Below are 7,257 nucleotides of genomic sequence, written 5' to 3' on the forward strand. Positions count from 1 at the left end.
GAAAAAATACATTATAATTATGTATTTTTCTGCAGGGGTGTTCTGTCCTACTCTGTTGAGCAAGCCTCGAATGCACCGTAGAAACGCCTCCGTCTCCTTTCCTCTGAGAAAAGATCGATCACCATAATTCAGTTTTAAGAGAGCATAGCTGGTCTATGTCCCGGCCATTCGTTTTTTGTTTGGAATAGAAAAATAATTTAACTTAATTTTCCTAGTTTTTAGTTTAGTAATACAAGAAAACAAAAAACGGAAAACTGCTCGTTATCAAATATCCGTTATCCGAATGTATTAATATGTTTGAAAATGGGAAATGGGAATGCAGCTGGTGATAGGTTGATTGGCAACACTAAATTGGCCCTAGTGTGTGAATGTGAGTGTGAATGTGAGCGTGAATGTTGTCTGTCCGTGTTGGCCCTGCGATGAGGTGGTGACTTGTCCAGGTTGTACCCCACTTTCGGCCGGAGTGCAGCTGGGAAAGGCTCCAGCACCCCCGCGACCCCAAAAGGGACAAGCAGTAGAAAATGGATGGATGGATGAATGGAATAAAACAACAAGTGAAAAACTCTTCAGTCTATTCTCCGTTCAATGTTTGGACATATGGGTTGATTTCACATGCGCACTGTTTCTTTTCCGTATCCTCTTCCGTGAGTGACCTTGAACAACAACAACAGAAGAAGAAGAGTGACGTACACAGACCAGTTTGCCTGCTCGATAGAGAACCAATAAAATGTGTAACTTTCAATGTCTCTGGACACTCAAAAAATAAAAGTGAACTCTTGACCTTGATAAACTTGACAACACTGACGCTGTTCTTTGTCTTCTTATTTTGTTGTCTTTCAGGGTCACTCACAGACGAGAATCCTGAAAAGAGACACTGCGCTTGTGCAATCCACAAAATAGTTTTCCACTCGTTGTTTTGATTCCTATTTTCAATTTTCAACCACATAAATAAACTAGGATAGCCAATAATGTTTTTTTGTTTTTTATTATCAAATCAAAAAACAGGGAAACTGCGATGAGTTGGTGACTTGTCCAGTAGGGATGGATATCTTCTCCTCAGAAGCCAATTCGATATGCATCTCGATACCTGATCACCAATACGCTTCAGTAACGATTCAATTAAGCCTCCTGCCGATATGATGCATTACGATTCACTCCTATTCACGATACGATTCACTCCTATTCTCAATACAATGCGATTCAAAACAATTTCAAAACGATACAACATAGACCTTACAAAGGTATTCAGTTCAATTATTTGTTTTATGTTGCAGTACCATTCAATTCAGAAATGTTTAAGTCTACATCCAGTCTCTTGCCTCAGAAGCTTAACTCTGCCTTACTCTCTGTATGAACTTGAAGGTTGCATTTCACATTGCTTTTTTGTGTGGAGCAAACCAATACACCTATTTAAAAATGACAATTCACTATTTGAAAATGAAATTACATTTTATTATTAAGCACTCATTTCTGCTTATTATGTTATCTCATTTTGTTTTGACAAAACATAACTCAATTGTAAAGTACTCTCCACTTTTTTCGCGTTATTTAGAGATTCCATTACCTCCGCTTTTACTTTAGTGTAGAGATTGGGTATTTCCTTGTTGGAAAAGAACCGCCTTTGGGGTATTTTGTACATGGGTCAAGAGCGTTGGCCATGAGCCTGAACCCCTCGTTCTCCACAACGCTATATGGCTGCATGTCTTTACATAGAGCTTTACATATGAGACAGCGTTGGTTAGCGCCAGTGATCGGGTGGAATTAGCTGCCAAAGGCTTATTTTGTCTAAAGAACATTGTGATGGTCCTGCTGTTATCACTACTAGAGCTTGGCGTGGCTGCATCGGATTCGGCACAATCCAAACTAGTGGGATTGGGGGCAGCCGCTGAAGTATCCACGTGGTGCCGTCTCTTTATGTGTGTAGCTAGGTTTGTCGTGCTACTCAAGTATTTGATAGATGCACGGCATTCTTTACATACTGCATGGGTCTTGTGAATCTTACCGTCTTTCTTATAAAAACCAAAGTATTTCCATACGAGTGTTTGGGAGCATCGAATATCTCATCATCGTCATCCATGTCGCATACACTGTTCTGTGCTGCTCCCTCCTGTAACTGAGTTTCCTTCTGTGCCCGCCCCGGAAATACGACAGAGTCAAGGGCTGCCAATCAGATCTCACCATCGACCTCCATGGATCTCACGTGAAAAAGAAACAACCGAGACTGTATAAAACAAGTTGCTGTAACAAGTTATACTGGGATGAGCAGGAAATAATAGAACATATTATTGTTAAAAACAATTTATTTTCCAAACGAAAAAGGGATGGCCGCGACGTACACAGACTTTTTAGGTTTATTGTGAACAATTGAATAGCTTAGTTGTTCAGATAAGTAATGTGTTTGTATAAGTTTAGATTTGGGTATGTTGTTTCTTAGAGGGGATAACGTTAGCAATTAAGCTAGCGAGCTGGCACCAGTGAGTCCTTGAGTTTATCAAAGTGCAGTTATCAATCTCCGCTTTTTAATCATTTTAATATAAAAGGGTAATACTAAGCATCGGGAGTTTTGCTGCAGTCCTCATTAATACTGTTTATCGTTACATCCCGATAATACAGTCTTGTTTTCCTAGTATAAAGTCCAAAACACACAAGACAATATTTCTGATTGGACCCCCTCCGTGATTCATTCCCCTCCCTTCTCCCATATGCAACTATGATTGGATATATTACTAACTAAAAGGTTGTTGACTATAGCTAAGACAACAATTTTTAGTCAACAAAATTAACACTGGTTTTATTCACAGTGTCGTACACAAACATTTTTTAAATGTTTTACTTAACTGCAAGTTATTGATTTGCTCAAAACTTGGTGACAGTGTACTACTATGAATAAGAGCCCGATTTACTAAAGGTTTGCGTGTAAAAAAACATGTGCATTTTGATAGTACATGCAAAGCTGAGCTACTAAACATGTGCAAAGTGGTTTGCGTCTGTTAAGTGAGCATAATAAGGCCTGTAATCCATTTTGCCTCTCTGTATTCATTAATATGCTAAATATTTATGTTGATCGTCAAAACGGCCACTGGGAGGAGAAGATGCAAATATAATTATTTAGCACACACAATGTGATTTATCAATCATCATCACTGTTTATGGTTGCGGGATCAGTGCTCGCGCTGCAAAGACACACGACGTACACACGAGTATCCTGCGTCCTACATGTGTGTCAAAATTTTAGATGGTCAGTAATACAAATATTAAAATATTAGGCATATCGTCTAGTCAGCAACATCATTTTATAATTTTATACATTTTAGAGGACATAAGGGACTGATTAAAAGAAAATCAATTGATGCGTTTAGGTGTCATTTGATATTTTGTAGTTTGTTTTTTCACATAGTATATATAATTCTAAAAAATTTTATATGAAACAAATTTGAGTTGGAGTAAGTGCAGCCTGTCTCCAATGAGCTTACCTTTGACGGTTCAAAAAAATTAAGTGGTGTCTATGTCGATGCACTGCACGACTGCTTCTTAAAAATGCCCAGAAATAGTTCTACATGTCCCCTGCATGTTTAGTTGGTTGGTTGGTGTCAGTTTATTTCAAATATCCACATAATTACAACGTAATACATCACATACAGTATTTCCAGTTGTTTTGTTACAGCATGCCTGAAAAGGAAAAGGAAGAAGCAGAGATTATTTAATCGTATCCCTTTTTGAATCAGTTTTATCCCAGTTGTTTGTTTTCTATTTGTAACACAAAAGTGAATAAACAAATGAGTAATTAAATAATCAATGAGTAAGTAAATAACTATTAAATACATAAATAAACAACAATTAAAGTTCTCATATAGTTAAAGATTAAATACATTTATGGTTCACCTATGACATGAACAAGATTATCATAAATTGTTTTAAATAAGGTTAAAACAAATGTACTACCCAGGTAACACCTAACGTTAACGTAACGTTCCCTTATGGTTCTCTTTTGGTTATGCAAGATGAGAACGTTCTAAGAACGTTCTTAGCAATCAAAAAAATAAAGTTTTTGATATGTTCTAAGAACGTTCTAAGAACGGTCTTAGAACATATTAAAAAATATGTTGTTTTTTTTTATATGTTCTAAGAACGTTCTTAGAACGTTCTTAGAACGTTCTCATCTATATACCAAATATAATTTGCCTGCAATGGAAACAGCAACTGTTAGGCTTTTATAAGTGTTTTTTCGCAAATTTACTTTTTATACAGTATGTTGTAACGTTTCCCTAACTTTCTGCGAAAGTGTTGTGTTTTGTGAACAATCTGACGCCGGCTGAGTCAAGGCTGCACGCACAGTAGGTGGCGGTAATGCACACACAAGGTTGCTTGCCAACCGCCATGAAAATCAGAAGAAGAAGGAGGAGAATACTGCACGCATGCACAATTGAAGCTGCTCCGTGAGACAAAGAAGGACGAAGGCTAACTACTTCCAGAATCCCGATTTTAAAGCAATTTGGTGCGCCATCCATTTATCACAAGTAAGTATAGAAAGAGTGAAATACGAAGCACGTTTTTGTATAACAATTTCCAACCTACATGATTAATTTCAGACCATTTTACGGTTTTAGCGTTGTGTATAAATGCGCGCCGGCGCTAACTAGCATACATTTCTAGTGCAGGTTGGCTGTTATAAAGTTTCCAAACTGACCAAAGACCAACGAATGACTTCTGAAGAAGGGTGAATTTATTTGTAGTTTAGTTAAACAATAATTTGCCCCGTCAGTGATATGGTTTGAATGCTGCCTGAACGTTCCGAATTTGGCAGACACGGTGAGGACAATGCTGAAGAAAATTGCCACAAACAAAGTCCTGGAGCAGCTTGGCCTCCGTGGAAAGTCAGGAAAAGTGGCGTTTGAGGACTTGCCCCTTTACAGAATAATACATAGTAAGTGTTAATAATAGGGTTGCATCTTTGAACATATGTTGCATGTATGCTCACAAGGTCGATCTAGCTGTTATTATTACAGTATTTATTCTAAAGGGAATTCTAAATTGTGCTGGTGATTGCAGAGGCATGCAGGGGTGTTTACAAGCAGATGAGCACAGCTGAAGTGGATTGTGAGCTTGGAGAGGTCCTGAAACTGGCCACTTTTCGAAAGGGAGGTTCAAAATTTGAGGTACGGAGAAGATAAGATATCCCAATTTTGAATTCCCATTTTATTGAAGTTCCACTGCATGTCTTTTGAATTTGCAATTATAACTACTTGCAGGAGAAGAGGAGGAATTAAGAGGGAGGACAAAAAAGGAAAAAGAAACAAGCAAAAGAACAGAGTGAGATGAGAGGTAAATGATAAAATAATTATGCCAATGTTTTAATGTTATAGTTCCGTGTGTGCGATAATAGGGCAACCCATTTTCCTTGGGTTTTTTTTTATAGAATAAACACAATATGAAGAAGTTTCAACAGAGGGCTTATAAGCGTAGATGGGCTGCCACAACTAGGCATTTGAAGAAGCAATGCCGACAGTCAACTTTAGAATTAGAGAGTGATGATAGCGAGCAAGAGAATGACACGACATCAACTCCAGAAACAGTGACAAAGTACATGGATGCTGTGTGCAGACTAAGAATAACTGACTAACTGTATCAGGATTAATAAATAACTCTTTGATGCAGTATTGAAATGGTAATATTATCTGATTGTTTTCCAGATGGCTCCTTCTTTTGTGGTCGTTGAGTTCCTTTGTGAACATTCAGTCGCTGTTGTCCCAACCAAATGGACAGAAGATGATGGAAAGGTTATTACTTTTTCTGAAAAGTACTGTGCATAGGCATAATATTGTAGCTTATTATTATTATGTCATTCATCATGATTATTTTATCTTCAGCAGAATACCTTCTGCTATTGGCCAAGGCCAAATCCTACCCACTCCAGAATCCGGAAAGCTGAGATTCCTGACAAACAATTCTGGGAGAGGCTGCCAATTCGGGTTTTCAGGAAAACATTGACTGGTAAGGGAATATTGCCTAAGTCATATCATGTATATTTTAAACAACATAAGTTAAATTCATCTTGAGTCATCGGCATACTTTGAAATTTTGCAGAAGACTTTGACAAGGCCCTTCAATACGAAAAACAAGCTAAAATGTTTTCGAGCCCAGAAGAAGTGTTAACCAAACGGAGCCACATCACCCCTGAACGCTATAGAAACGATGAGGAAGATGTGTTTGATGCTGACGGTATAGTCACTTTTCAAAGACTGTTTGCTTACAATACTCAAATACTACTCAGTGGTGCATAAATTTGTTTGTCTTCGTTGGTTTAGATGAAGAGGAAATTCGGCCAAAAAAGAAGTGCAGAAAAGAGAAAACACAGATCTTCGTCCAGGCACCCCCACTGCCAGAGCTCCCAACCTTTAACTTTCCAATCTCCAGCGAGTACCAGACCACTTCAGCCAGTACCAGCCAATACCAGACCACTCCAAGGCATCCAGGCCGACCTCACAGCCCAGTGAGAAGCAGCACTTCCAGGCTCAGTCCAGACAGGAATGCATCCAGCTCAAGCCAGTACCAGACCGCTCAAGCCAGTACCAGACCACTCCAGCCAGTACGAGTGAGTACCAGACCGCTCCAAGAAGCAGCAGGAATGCCCTTGACAGTGAACATTAGTTGGCTATTTAACTGTTGATAGGTGGTGTTAAACAGACTGTTACAACGGGCAGTAATACGAACTACCTCTTTGACTTTTGTTGTCTTTGCAGTTTTCCAGTTGAACATGAAAGTTCAAAATATACTTGAGAACCAGGGAGAAATTATGCGCATGCTGAGAGGGCTGGCAGCACAGTCTGTGGGGCCAGAATCTGTGGATGTTCAAGATCTCATTGATCAGCCTTTCGAGACTCTTGAGCAGCTGAAGGCCTTCTGTGAACGGCTCGACACTGATCTTCTGCTCAGAAAGCAGCTGGTAATTAGTTTTAATTCCCCACTGCAAAAATATCTTGCTCAGTTATCAAAAAACAATTTCTAATCAAGTACAATATTGTTGTTTATTTATTTGTATAGGTGAAAGCTCTTACTGCTCTTGGTGGGCAGAATTTGGCAGACACGGTGAGGACAATGCTGAGGAAAATTGCCACAAACAAAGTCCTGGAGCAGCTTGGCCTCCGTGGAAAGTCAGGAAAAGTGGTGTTTGAGGACTTGCCCCTTTACAGAATAATAAATAGTAAGTGTTAAAGGCCTACTGAAATGATTTTTTTTTTATTTAAACGGGAATAGCAG

At 38.8% G+C, this 7,257-nt stretch overlaps 1 long non-coding RNA gene across 1 annotated transcript; it reads left to right on the forward strand.

Moving 5' to 3' along the window:
• Positions 1 to 4,223: 4,223 nt before the first annotated feature.
• LOC133656882 (uncharacterized) lies at positions 4,224 to 5,228 on the forward strand. The gene is made up of 3 exons (XR_009827189.1): positions 4,224 to 4,517; positions 4,659 to 4,924; positions 5,050 to 5,228. It is a non-coding gene; the product is annotated as an uncharacterized LOC133656882 (long non-coding RNA).
• The last annotated feature ends 2,029 nt before the right edge of the window (positions 5,229 to 7,257 follow it).

Source organism: Entelurus aequoreus, linkage group LG09 (assembly GCF_033978785.1).
Source record: "Entelurus aequoreus isolate RoL-2023_Sb linkage group LG09, RoL_Eaeq_v1.1, whole genome shotgun sequence".
NCBI classification, from domain to species: Eukaryota; Metazoa; Chordata; class Actinopteri; order Syngnathiformes; family Syngnathidae; genus Entelurus; species Entelurus aequoreus.